This window comes from Coenobita brevimanus, chromosome 3 (genome assembly GCF_032717465.1).
Source record: "Coenobita brevimanus isolate Jiangsu-jjx chromosome 3, ASM3271746v2, whole genome shotgun sequence".
NCBI classification, from domain to species: domain Eukaryota; kingdom Metazoa; phylum Arthropoda; class Malacostraca; order Decapoda; family Coenobitidae; genus Coenobita; species Coenobita brevimanus.
This window is the reverse complement of record NC_136956.1, coordinates 6,742,501-6,754,270: the sequence shown is the minus strand read 5'-3', so window position 1 is coordinate 6,754,270 and position 11,770 is coordinate 6,742,501. Positions and strand designations below refer to the sequence as shown.

Genomic DNA, 11,770 nt, shown 5'->3' with positions numbered 1-11,770 from the left:
CTTTTTTTTTATGGCTGCTGGCTCTTGTATTTTATTTGGACCTTTTTATTTGTTATGGTTGCTAACTTTTATATTTTATTTAGACCTCTTTATTTTTTATGGCTGCAAGCTTTTATATCTTATTTGGGCTTTTTTATTTTTATTGATGCTAGCTTTGATATTTTGTTTGGACGTTTTATTTTTTATTGATGCTATCTTTTATATTTTATTGGACCTTTTGTATTGTTTATTGATGCTAGCGTGTATATTTCACCTAGGACTTCTTTTTAATTGTATTGATGACAGCTTTGTTTTTTACCTTGGACATTTCTTTTTAAATATTTTATTGATGCTACTTTTTATCTAATAGGATAATGTGTGAGCGCACTGTGATGCCTTCAGGTTTTTAAATGTGATTTTTTCTTTTATATATAATACAGTACACCAACTACTGTGTAATGTGCATATGTACAGTATTTTGTATAATTACCGTGTATATATGTACTGCTGCTACTGCTGCTGCTTATACGGTTCTGTTGCTGCTGCTGTTATTACTACCTTTATGATGGTGAAATATATTATTTTCTATGTATCGAGAGATAGGAAATAAAGCTGATTGATAGATTGACTACTACTCCTACTACCGGTGGCTCAGTCGGTAGAATGGTGGCCTGCAGTCCTACCGGACCCAGGTTCAAATCCCCGCTGGGGCAGGGAACAGTTTAAGGATTTGAATTTCTTAAAATCAGGCTTTACTGATGTATCAGAAGACCCACCGACATGTCGTAAAAATAACCCAGTTAATACCAGTACACCAGCCCTGTATAAGACAGCCCTAGCGTGTATTCAATATGGACTGTGGGTGTTAGCGCCGAGGTGGTGACATGTGGAGGTGTATGGTATGTAGGAACACTACTGGACCCTGAGAGCTGGCAGCGAAGCCTATGCCCAGAGTCGGACTTATAAAAAAAAAAAAAAAAACACTACTGCCACTACTACTACTAATTAACCAAAATTAGGCCAAGGATCTCCTTCAATTCTTTATCATAGGCTTCCAAGTACAAGCTGTATTTTATCTGTCTATCTATCTATGTATTTATTGCCAGACGTCATAATCTCATAAGAGGTGGCGGTTTGTCTTTGAGTTAGTTGTTTTACGGGGAGGGGCACTAACCCTCCTCCAACCCACTTGTTGGTACATAGGGAACACGTACGGGTTGGTTATATGGTTACCACCCAGCGTTGTAAATGGTTTCCTGGGTTACAGGAAACCATTAGATTTGTCACGCAATGTAAAGCCACCGGAAAAGGAAAGAATAATAATAAAAAGTGACAGAAAAGATGGGAGAAATAGGAAGAGAGGAGGACAGACACAATAAAAGAATGATGAAGGTGAAGGAAGAAGTAGGCAACATTACATCAAGTGAGTGGATGATGGTGGCCAGCTCCTACCAGCCAGCTTTATATTTCCACACCCAGTAAATATTAATATCAATTGCCATCAGGCCAAATTAAGCCATCCTTCACAGGGTGTAATCTCTTCGGGAATCAAATCGCATTCATTACAAAGAGGCAAGAAAATCATTGCAACCTTTTTCATCATTCATTCATTGCCAGACGCCATGTATCCCAAACGGGGTGGCCAAGGGCTTAGAGTTAATTGTTTTACAGGGAGGGGCACTATTCCTCCACCAACCCCACTTGACACGTAGGGAGAACGTTATGCCAACAGCATCTGGTGTTCCCAGGCGGTCACCCATCCAAGTACTAACCAGACCCAACGTTGCTTAACTTCGCTGATCGGACGGGAAGCGGTGTACTCAACGTGGTATGGCCGTTGGCTTTTAAATAATACAAATGTACCTTGATGTATGACCGTCATTATTACAAAGCCTGAAGTACTACCCTTATGTGTACTGTACTACCCTTACAGTATGTGTACTGTACTGCTCTTATGTGTACTGTATTACCCTTATGTGTACTGTATTACCCTTATGTGTACTGTACTGCCCATATGTGTACTGTACTGCCCTTGTGTGTACTGTATTACCCTTATGTGCACTGTACTACCTATATGTGTACTCTGCTACCCTTATGTGTACTGTACTACCCATATGTGTACTCTGCTATGCTTATGTTTACTGTACTACATTTATGTTTATGTGTACTATACAATCAAGTGTACTATAGTACTCTTAATCCTACAGTACTTAAATGTACCAAGGTACTGTATACTTTTTTAAACTCATGTCTACTTCAGGGACCTCATGTGCTGGATGGTACTGTACTACAAATGATGATAGTACAGAAGACGAGAAGACAGTAATGATGAGAGTAGTACAGCATAGTACAATAATGGTGAGGGTAGTACTGCATAGTACAACAATGGTGAGGGTAGTACTGCATAGTACAATAATGGTGAGGGTAGTACAGCATAGTACAACAATAGTGAGGGTAGTACTGCATAGTAAAACAATGGTGAGGGTAGTACATCATAGTATAGTAATGATGAGGGTAGTACAGCATAGAACAATAATGATGAGGGTAGTACGGTACAGCATAGTATAGTAATGCCGAAGGTAATACAGCATAGTAAAATAATGGTGAGGGTAGTACAGCTAGTGCAGTAATGATGAGGGTAGTACAGCATGGTACAGTAATGATGTGGGTAGTACAGCATGGTACAGTAATGATGAGGGTAGTACAGCATCGTACAATAATGAAGAGGGTAGTACAGCATAGTACAGTAATGATGAGGGTAGTACAGCATAGTACAGATATGGTGAGGGTAGTACAGCTTAGTACAATAATTGTGAGGGTAGTACAGTCCATGAGGGTAGTACAGCATAGTACAGTAATGATGAGGGTAGTACAGTGCATGAGTGTAATACAATAATAATGAGGGTAGTACAATACATGAGGGCAGTACAGTACATGAGGGTAGTATAGTGCATGAGTGCAGTACAGAACATGAGGGTAGTACAGTACATGAGGGCGGTACAGTACATGAGGGTAGTACAGAAGACAAGGCCTAATAAATGTGTATAGAGTGGAACTGAAGGTAGTAAAATAATCATGAGGATAGTACATTGTAGTACATGGGGTAGTACAGCATAGTAATAATGGTAGTACAGTACAGTTCAATTCAGCAGAATACATGAGGATAGTACAATGTAGTACGTGGGGTAGTACATGGGAATAATGGTACTACAGTACAGTATAGTAGAGAACATAAGGATAGGAAAAAGCAGTACAATAATCAGGAGGATAGTACAATGCAGTACATGAGGCTATTACAAAATGGTACAGCAATTCATGTTAGTACAGTGCAGTACATGAGGACAATACAATGTAGTACATGAGGTTAGCACAGCAGTACAGTAATTAGGAGAGTAGTACAGTAAAATGCAGTACATGAGGACAGGCAATGTAGTACATGAGGTTAGTACAACAACACAGTAGTCTTGGGAGTAGTACTGTATAGCACATTACATGAGGTTAGTACAATGTAGTACATGGAGGTAGTACAACAGTAATCATGGTTGTACAGTACATTACATGAGGATAGCACAATACAGTACAATTATGATGAAGGCTGTACATTAGAGTACATTCGTGTAGTAGAGTAACTATTGGTTGAACACAATACCACAGTCCACCACAGTGACGTGTGATGTCACTGTGGTTGGCTGCTGCCCTCACCACCTCCAGCCCTCTGACCACCTCACCAAAGACAACAGTAGCTGGCAGGTTGTGAACTACACAGTCCCTGGTGGTGTTGCCAAACTGGGCAGCCACGGCAGCATCACACCACCACAACCGACACCACACATCCCCCGCCCTGTGTGACGTCTCGTACTGCTCACCACTGGTGTCTATTATCCCTGCCCCTGCTTCCCCTCCCTTCCCCTTGTAGTCCCCACCCACAACCCACTACCCCGGATCACCCTTGTCCATTACGTAGTGTAATTTAGTGTTGCGGTATGAGACCCAGGTCTGGCCGGTACACAGCAGCTTAAACTGCTGGACTGCAGGCGTGTTGAAACTTGGCCGGATGTGGACCCGCCCTATTGTTGACCCTTCCCCCAGGCCAGGTCCAGGTATGCCAAGATGGAGGAGGGGTCCATGGCCCCCACCACCTCACTCACCTGCACAACACAGCAACGTCAGTCACGGAGGCAGAGACAGGTAGAAAGATATACACACAAAAAGCTGGAGGCAAGGAGAAGTGGGAGGGAGGAAAGAAGGAGAAGTGTGAGCAAATTAAGTGGAGGATAGGAGGAGGGCGCCATGGCAAGGTTAGAGCATGTGGCAGCAGGAGAGAGAGAGAGAGAGAGAGAGAGAGAGAGAGAGAGAGAGAGAGAGAGGCAAGGAATAGCTGGTAGACTGGGGTGGGGGGGGGGAAGAAAATGTGGGCAAAATGGAAAAAGAAGCATTACAAATAAAAGGAGAATACAAAAACATGTTAAGGAAAGAAAGGAGAGTCAATTAAATACCAATAACGCGGGACAACATGGGACAAATGCAGGAACATAAATGAAAACAAGAGCGGAAAGGCACAGAGGAAATGGAAGGCAATGCGGGTGACAGAGAAAAGCGTTGAAAATATTACAAAATTTTCACACACGATGAAGAATATTCGTGGAAAAAACATAAGGGTGAGCAGAGGGAAAAAAAAGGAGAGAGAAGTGAAAGAAGGAAAAAGGAGACAAGAAGATGGGAATAAGATGAAAATGGAAGAGGCTAAATAAATGTGAGAAGAATCAGCAAACACTTGACAAGCAGAAGGAAAGGGAGTGTGGAGAAATGAGAGAGAGAAATAAGAAAGAAAACAGGAAAGAAACAGATTTAGACGTATGTGAAATGACAAAGAAGGAAGGACGTAGGAAGGAAGAAGAGAGCATAGAGACGGATGGAAGGAAAGAAGGAAGGCCGTAAGAAGGAAGAAGAGAGTGTGTAGACGGAGGGAAGGAAGGAAGTAGAGGGGTAACAAGGAAGAAGAGAATGTAGAGATGGAGAGAAGGAGAAAACTAAATGATAATGGAAAAAAGAGGAAAAGAAGGGAGAACGACTAAGAAAGACGATACACAGATAAGGGATGGAATTAAGGAAGAAGGAAATAATGAGAGGGTGTGAGTTGGGGGAAGGCAGGAAGGAGGTAAGGTAGCAAGAAAGGTCGGAGAGGAGGAAAAATGGAGGAAGGAGAAGAAAACAAACAGAAGAAGAAGAATAGAGGAAGCAGAAAAGAGGAGAGGAGGATGAAAGAAAGAAAAAGGATAAATGTGTGGGAAACGAAAGAGAGAGAGGAAGAGAAATTGTTAACAGAGGAAGAAAAGAAGGAAGAGAGAGACAGAAGGAGAGTATGAACAGCAACAGGGAGAGAGGAGTTTGTAGGTACGTATGTATGAATGAGGGAATCAGTGGTATGACCTGCATCTAAAATATCCAAGTTGAGGCATTAGAAATTATTGTGAGCTTCATACCACAGATGAGATAAAAATCAGTGGTGTATGTGGGTGGTATGGAGTAAGACTCAAACAGTTGAGGAAGTTGATGGTACATTTCAGAGTGGTGTAGTTACCCACAGTGTGTGGGCGTAGGGGAGTGGGGGCTGATCATGAAGGCAGTACATGTATAGCTGGTTATTTTTCAGGCTTATCCTGGAGGACCGGATGCGACCTTGGTGTTCTTGGCTGGCAAATACCAGGGCAGCTTCCACCAGCGTCTTGATGCGCTGACTCATCTCCAGAAGGTTCTCAACCTGTGGGCAAAATAAATATTGTACATTAGTACATGTGTACAGTGTCAATGTTATTACATGGGACACTGTCAGTACATTCTAATGGACATAATTATTACATGGAGACAATACTGGTGGGGGTGCAGTGAGTAGAGACAGTAGAAGGTAACTTACTGTTATTTGCTGTGGCAACTTTGGGAGAGAATGGAGAATGAAAGACTGATTAAGAGGGTGTATGTGGGTGAGGTGGGAGGAGGGAGAGGGAGAGGTAGACCAAGGATGAGGTGGAGGGATGGAGTTGAGAGGTATATGAGGGAGGGGGTGAGTTGGGGGGAGGGTAGTCAAATGGTGGGTGACAGAGCGACTTGGAGGCATTTTGTCTGCGGCCACCCTTTGCGGGATTAGGGCGTCGGGCTATAGATAGATAGATCTTTGGGATGGTGTTGATCCTGTCCATGATGGTGGAGTTCGGGTCTGGGTGTGGTAGAAGGGCGGGGCTGTGTGTGGCATCAGTCTCCACTGGCAGTGCGTCCAGGGCCATCCTGATGGCCTAATGAACCGGTTCGTAATAACACAAACATTAACGTTCGAGGCTCTGCCAACTATGAGCTAATGTACACTTCACATATCAAAACTTTATATGTCAGTGTAAGTGTGCTCATGTTACTACAGAAGCCTGGACGTACAAGTAGAAGGCAGTGGCTGCCTACCTTCATGCTGGTGGTGACAGTGTTGACATCAGGGAACTGTTGCTGACACGTATGCCTCCAGTCTTCAACCTCCACACTTCACTGGTCAGTGTGGTGAATGGCTGTGAAGGCCTCCTGTGCTGTGTTGGCATTCTGAAGACACTCCAGTCTGGCCTCCAGCTGCTTCTTCCTTCCTCTCCTTCTTGCTTCATGGCCACCACTCTGGCATACTCCTCCTCTATAAGCGTAACAGTTGCGGCAATTTTCTGTGTAATATCCTCCATCTTTCTCTTCAGCTGAAGGTTTTGTTCCTTCTGATCAGCCAGCCAGGTACGGTACTGGTCCAGCCGAGACTGGGTGTCATGGCAGTGAGTAACCTAGCTCCTCATGCTGCTCTCATGCTTCACCAGCAGGGACCGAATCTTCCTGGTCATCCCACTGGGCATCTGGGTTGTGCCACATCTTGTTTTGACTGACTTCACCAGACGGTCCTGCTGCCTTTGCCAGCTGTACACTCTTTAGTTTCTTGACAACAGCCTCCATTGCATAGTTTGGTGGGAAATTATCCAGGGAGGTGGCTGGGTGGCTGGCACGGCATTCAGGGCAGGTCAGCAGGTTGGCTGTGGTCAGTTGTAAGATGCAGGATGAACAAAAGGTGTGGCCACGCGGCAGATTGCGTGGCCGACGCTCACTCTCATCATAGGTGATGCAGCACACACTGCATTCTTCAGGATTGTCCTGTGCAACAACAATAACACTGATTGCTTACAAGTAGCACATGATGGACATTGCTGTCCTTACAAACTAAAAGGCAGTTTTAATATACATAACTCACTGATGCTAAGAAAGAAAGCAATAACATGAGCTTAATATAACTGACGTCCATACTGTACAAGTGATGATCTAATGACTGTAATGTGAACATGCCATAACATAATATGGTATTGTAGTGTAACATGTACAGTAACACTAATATTAATAGTAAGAGGCAGTACAGTAGTGAATGGTGATCTTTTTATCCACAAACTGTATGTCCAAGAACATATGAATTAAGAACCTTTGTACACTAGTCCTGAATGTGACAAGCCTCCTTTGTATAGTGTGTGTGTGTGTGTGTGTGTGTGTGTGTGTGTGTGTGTGTGTGTGTTTTATATGCCATCAGTTGCTATACAGGTAAACTATTATACACTATAAATGAGATCCCTGATACATGCTCAGAGTACAATGTATAGACTAATGCTTATGTATCTATCTATCTATTTGTCTGTCTTCCAATGTTAGTCCATATACTGTACCTTCTATCCATCTGTCTATCTTCCAATGTCAGTCCGGATACCTGTCTATCTATCTGTTTAGCTTCCAATGTCAGTCCGTATACCTGTCTGTCTTCCCATCTGTCTATCAATCTGTCAATACATCTGTAGCTAGACGCATTAATCCGGAAGTGCTCGGTCACCAACATATTGTTTCCGTGTCACCCCATCCTCCACCATCAGGCTGCCCGACCTCCAACCCACACCACCTTCATTCCCTCCCCTTCCACCCCATCTCTCCACCTCATCGCGGTGTCCCTCTCCTTCTCTCCCCCTCCACCTCACTCACATACACTCTTAGCTTTTTTTTTTTTTTTTATGTGCTCGACTCTGGGCATAGGCCTCACAGCCTGCTCTCAAGGCCCAGTAGTCCTCCTACATATCATACACCACTACATGTCACCACTTCGGGGCTAACACCCACCGTCCATATTGAATACATGCTAGGGCTGTCTCATACAGGACTGGCGTATTGGTATTAGCGGGGGTACTTTTACGACATGTCGGCGGGTCTTCTGGTAGTTCGGTAAAGTCTGCTTTACATGTAGTTCAAATCCTTGAACTGTTCCCTGCCCCAGTGGGGATTTGAACCTGAGTCCAGTAAGACCGCAGGCCACCTTTCTACCGATTGAGCCACCGCCTCCCCCAACTCTCCACTTTCAACACATACACAAACCATGTAGGGATTTGTGTAGCATTTTTCAGCACAACCACATCACCACCACACATCCGCATCAACACCACACATCCGCATCAACACCACACATCCACAACATCATCACACATCCACATCAACACCACAGATCCACATGTCCATATCACCACTACACATCCACATCAACACCACAGATCCACATGTCCATATCACCACTACACATCCACATCAACACCACAACTCTCCTTCACTACCTCATTTGTCTGTCTGTCTCCACGTAACTACACATCCACATCAACACCACAACGTTCCTTAACTTCCACATTTGTCCATCTGTCTCTGCATTTAGCTCCACATCCATATCAACATCACACCATTCCTTCACTTCCTGATTTGTATCTTTGTCTCTGCAGGTAACTCCACATGCTCCCCTCAGATAACTCAATTCCATTGCACTCACTCTTGCTTGTGTCCTTCCAAAAGGGTCCAGGCTTCACTTCTGTAGATTAGAGTGGGGATCACGATACGGTCATGCAGGAACTTTTCTTCTTCCATGCTCACTGCTCTATTGCTCATCACTGCCGAGCGTTCTGGCCAACCATTCTGTACTGATGGAAAAATAACCACCAAAACCCACTTAACCCGCCCCGTCCCGTCGACGTATGGGTACATTGCAACGATTTGCATTTGCCAGTCCCGGCGACGTACCAGTACGTTGTGCAATTGCAAGGTCCCTAATTTGCACAATTTTCAATTTTCGCGCGTGATTTTTCGTATGTATACACGGGACACCTTCCTCTATTCCTCTACAAGATGCCAAGCAGGGACAATACCTTACACCGCATAACCTCCCCCTTCCCCCCCTCACGCCATTGTCTTGGCAAAGGTCCTGTTACCAGTGACTTGGCTAGTAAAGATATTCAGGGCCAGAGTGATTCCCCAATCGATGACAATGTGGAGGACAATGTTTACATAGCATTAGAAGAAGAAACAGCCAGAAATAATGATCAGGTAATGTGGCAAAAAAAGGTCAGATATGGTGATTCGTTAGTGAGTGAAACAATGCTTATAATACCTTTATTACTGCTTGAAAACCAATATACTCTCATACTACATATACATTTGTACCAAGTAAATAAATAAATACCGTTTATGAGTGGATAAAATAGTTATCCTCCCATAGAACTCGTTTTCTTTAGTGCCAGCACATTAGAAAACCCAGTCAGGTAAGGAGGAACTCCTACCTGGACTGGGTATTTTAAACCTCAGGTGAGCGATTTCTCTATGAATTTTCGATGTTTCTCACCAAAAGCGAAGGTTTTAGCCAAAATTTTTTTTTTCGAAAATACCTCGGGACTGGGGGATGTCGGAGGTGCGGAAAACCTCGGGACGTGACGGGTTAAAAATAATAATGAGTGACCAGTACATTTAAACTAAAGTTTATTATGAATATATGAAATATTTGAGGAACTGTTATTAATAATACACTTTAAAACAGAATAATAAATGGACCTAACTGAAATGGGTGCCCATACTATTACTTGGAGAAAGGTATAAAATATACTTGGTAGTGATGACCCTTCAGTTTTCTGGGAAGAACAGGATGATGCAGGAGGATGAAGAAACACCCTGACTGTAGAAATAGGTCCTTTATTTACATGCTGCTTCTCCATTACATGCTAGATGACAAGGGGGAGATTGGACTTGTTCCAGGTCTGGGCAAAACTTGAAAACTACATAAAAGGCAAACAATGGCCATGCTGGACCCAGTGTCAGAAGTAAAATACTCTGCCAGAACTTGGTTAAGTCCACTCCCAGCCTGGCTCCCCTGAAAGTTATAGAACTTTCAGGCAGTTTCAAGCAAAATAATAATATAAAAGTATTATACTTTGTGAAAAAATAAAACTTTTCATTGGAATATTTCAAGGAATTAACTAATGTAGCCGCCCTTTGACCACCCTAACCTCTAGGTGTTAAGATGATACTACAAAGGATAAGAATTCGTCACCATATTTCACAATTATAACAGATTTTGTATCATGGTGGCATACGTGACTCACTGGCCTTACCCCGGGGCGTCATATACTGAGGTCAGCGACTTTCTGCCTCTCCTCACACGGAGCTGCTCTCTACTCTCCTCATATCTCACAATTTCCAGGGCAGATTTTACTTTTAAAACATTACTAACATAGGCAAAGTACAATTAAAATACCTCTGGGGGGAACAGAAGTCGATACTCTAACTCATAATGCAGATAGAAGAAAGAAAAGCTCTAGGCAGGATGCTGTGCTGCTGCCCACTCAGAAACCAAAACAGAAAAAGACCTTGAATGTCTTCCCCTCCTGTGTTGCCAAATCCCCCCTTAGGGATCCTTCCTATAAAAAGAACTTTTAAACTGCCTATGATACTTTCTTTTAGAAGTGTGGATAAATATTACAAAATATATAGGAACTCACTGGTAACACATTAGCCTCAAGTGTCATTGTTCAACTGAAAAAAATAAATACTGAATCGATGTAGAGAATTCACAACATTATCATAAAAATGTATAAGAACATGGGATATTACAGGGCAAGGTGCAAAAATATTACTGTCATTAATTTCCAACCTGTACACCTGACCAACCTCCTCAATATTTTTTTTGGTTGTGCAATGACACTACAATGTAATAACTGAAAATGCGAAGAGAATCACTACTGAGGTATTCAAATACTGGAAAATGACATTCGGCCAAAAGACACTTAAACAAAGGAGAATGTTCTCACCAAAACATGGGTGCTCTTATTAAAAATAACATGAAGGGAATAAAGTATCAGATACAACCAATACACAAACAAAATCCTCCCTAAACAGGTTTTTTGTATACCACAGTACACAGTGTCCCTTAGAGACACATCACAGGGATGTCATAGTCTGATTTTCCCAGGGTGCCTGTATCCTTTCCCAAAGTAAACTGCCAGACGAGGCAATTAGTGCACGATCAGAAGACTGAATTGAGCCTCAATTAGGAAACCTTATGATTTCATTCACAATACATGCTCTCCACTAACATACTACCATTTATACAAAAGTTTCCTAGTGGAACTAGACACTTCCATTAATGAGGATTACTCAAAATCAGCCAACGTCGCAACGGGCCAGCGGGAACAAGGTTGGCAGCCTGTAAGTGTAACCTGTCTCTTGCAGATTATCAGTTAAGAAAACAAACTTATGAAAATCACAAATGAATAAGCCATCACTCAGATACAATACAAACTTGAGAACAATTCTCACAAAATATCAAAGGTACATCATAACCTGTAAAATCACATGACACCAGTCAGAGAAAACAGCACCTTCACAATGGCATTAAGGTCCAAAGTATTTATTACAGCCAATGGTTCCTGAGAAAAAT

The 11,770-nt window shown here is 42.7% G+C and overlaps 1 non-coding gene across 1 annotated transcript; it reads right to left on the bottom strand.

Annotated features, from left to right (window-relative positions):
- Positions 1-1,702: 1,702 nt before the first annotated feature.
- On the bottom strand, positions 1,703-1,821 carry LOC145394213 (5S ribosomal RNA). Its single transcript, XR_013896324.1, has one exon. It is a non-coding gene; the product is annotated as a 5S ribosomal RNA (ribosomal RNA).
- Positions 1,822-11,770: the final 9,949 nt, after the last annotated feature.